Here is a 2,732-nt window from a genome sequence, read left to right as displayed (position 1 = left end):
AAAAAAAAAAAAAAAAGGCAAGAATGTTCATTCTCACCAAAATTACTGAACATCACCCTGGAAAACCTAGCCATTGCAATAAATCAAGAAAAACAATAAAATTAAAGATGTATGAGATGAGAAGGAAGAAATAAACTGTCCTTATTTGTATATGACATGATTTCCAACATAAAAATTCCCAGGAATTTATTTTTTAAATCCAAAGATGAATATGTAAGTTAAGCAGGGTTACAGAATACAGAACACAGACCTTGTTGTTTACAAGGTCAAAACTCAAAACAATCATTATTATGCACACCAGCAATGAACAATTTGATAACACAATTTTTTTAAAAAAAATTACAGAACTCCCTACAGAGAAGAAATACGTAGTAATAAACCTAACCAAACTGCAATATCTGTGTGCTGAAAACTACAAAATACTGATGAAGGAAATCAAAGAAAATCTGAATAAGGGAAAGATATGGCTTGCTCATGGATTAGAATATTAAACAGAGGAAAGTTGTTAATTCTGGTAAAATTATAATTTTATGCAAAATTCTAACGAAATTTTTCTGTGTTTTTTTGTAGATGTAGACAAACTGATTCTAAAATTTAATTCTAAAATCTAATTCTAAAATCTAGAGAGACAAATAAATCAAAATGACTAAAGCAGTCTTAAAAATTAGAGAATTAATAGGACCTGACTTTTAGATATACTAAAAAACTACAGTAATCAAGAAAATGGGTATTAGCAAAGAAACAGACTCATAAGCAGTCTAGAGTAGTCTTGGAACAGGATAGACAATCCAGAAATAAACCCATAGAGGTATAACTATTTGATTTTTGGCAAACTTGCAAAATAAGTAAATAGAGAAAGAATAGGTTTGGTTTCTTTGAAAAAATAAATGATGTTGGAACAATTGAACATCCACATGCAAACAAAGCATAACAAAAGGAAAAGTTAAACTTTACACTTATATCTTTTTTTTTTTTAGAAACTGATTTTTATTTTTCATCAACCTTATTTCCATGTTGCTTAAGAATCTGTGCAAGAACAGCTTAAGACCATTCGGTGGTTGCTCCTACCCATTCAGTGGCCTGAGTGGTGGGAGCTGCAGATCAGTCTTCCGGGGTAGGCTGAGTGCTCCAGTCTTCAGCAGGGAACTGCTGAATAGGCACAGAGGGCACGTGCACATCTTTAGACCAGTCTGCAATATCAGACTGAGTAGCAGTGAACTCAGGAGCTGGAGCAGTCCATTCACATGGAAAATCCTCCTTAGTCACAGCTTTTTCAGCAGCAGCCTGCTCTTCTTTTTCAATCTCTTCAGAATCTCTGTAGAAGTAGAGATCAGGCATGACCTCCCATGGGTGTGTATGGGAATTGGTGCCACGCATGGGCAGAACTTCCCAGACTGGTATCCATCACATCAAACCCACTGAGTGAGCTCCCTTGTTGTTGCATGGAATGGCAGCGTTCACATAGTGCAGAGGAGTATCTGTGTTACATAGAGCAATGGTAGGTAGGTTAACATAAGATGCCTCTGTGAGAGGCTGGTGATCAGCCCTGGGCTCAGTAACCACAAGAAGCCATGGCTCCCGGAAGGCTGCCTGGATCTGGTTAGTGAAGGTTCCAGGAGTGAAGCAGCCAGCAATTGGAGTGGCTCCAGTGGCAGCAGCAAACTTCAGCATGGCCCTCTGGCCAGTATTCCTAGAAGATATAACACTGAAATCAGCAGGATTTTCAATGGCAACAATGGCACTAGCTGCCAGCAGAAGTCACCCAGGTCCTCTTCAGATTTACGATGTAGATGCCATCACTTTTCCTTTTACAGATGTACCGTTCCATTTGGAAGTCAAGATTGGCACCAACTAAGTGGGTTCCTGCTGCAAGGAACTTAAGAACATCCTCCTTCATTTGCAGAATATCAAGGGCTCCAGATATTGTGAAAGTTTCCCTTTAAGTTATGACAGCAATCCACAACTAGGCTGTATGGACCCTTCTGTAGGTAGCGCAGAAAGGCTGTATCACTATTAATGCAAAGTAGATCATAGTTCTAAATGTAAAACCTAAAACTATAAAGCTTTTAGAAGAACACATGAGTTGGAGTTAGGCAAGATATCAAAGAGTTATCAGACAGATATCAAAAGCACTATTCTTTTATAAAAAAGATAAATTGGATTTTAATAAAAATTTAAACTTTTTGCTCTCAGAAGGACACTGTTAAGAAAAATGAAAAGATAAGCTATGTACTAGGATAAAATATTTTCAACGTATATATCCAACAAAGGACTTCTGTCCAAAATAGAAAAAAACTCTCAAAACTCAACAGTAAGAAAATTAAAAGCTCAATTAAAATACAGGTAAATGATTTGAGCAGATACTCAACAATGAGGATATATGGATACAAATAACCCCATAAAATGATATATAATATATCACTATAGATATGAAAATTAAAACCACACAATTTTCAATATTAGAATAGTTACATTTAAAATTATTGAAAATACCTATTGCTGATGATGATGCAGAGAAATTGTAACTCTCATACATTCTTTATGGGAGTTACACGGACCTTGAAACTGAACAAAATTGTCCCCTATGTACTTCAAAATTAATTAGAACTGGTGACTCTTTATCCTTTCCAATTTTTCCCTTTGGGAATGAAAAACTTTATACTGTCTATATTTAATGTCTGTGCCTGTCTCGCCATTGTATTTTGGATTCAGATAACTTGCTTTCTTGTTTT

At 35.7% G+C, this 2,732-nt stretch overlaps 1 pseudogene; it reads right to left on the bottom strand.

The window, feature by feature from the left end:
• Positions 1-1,041: 1,041 nt before the first annotated feature.
• Positions 1,042-2,732, bottom strand: part of LOC105529157 — a 9,718-nt pseudogene continuing 8,027 nt past the window's right edge.

This window comes from Mandrillus leucophaeus, unplaced genomic scaffold, assembly GCF_000951045.1.
Source record: "Mandrillus leucophaeus isolate KB7577 unplaced genomic scaffold, Mleu.le_1.0 Scaffold75, whole genome shotgun sequence".
Lineage (NCBI taxonomy): Eukaryota > Metazoa > Chordata > Mammalia > Primates > Cercopithecidae > Mandrillus > Mandrillus leucophaeus.
The sequence above is the reverse complement of the archived record's forward strand: the minus strand, read 5'-3'. Positions and strand labels throughout refer to the sequence as shown.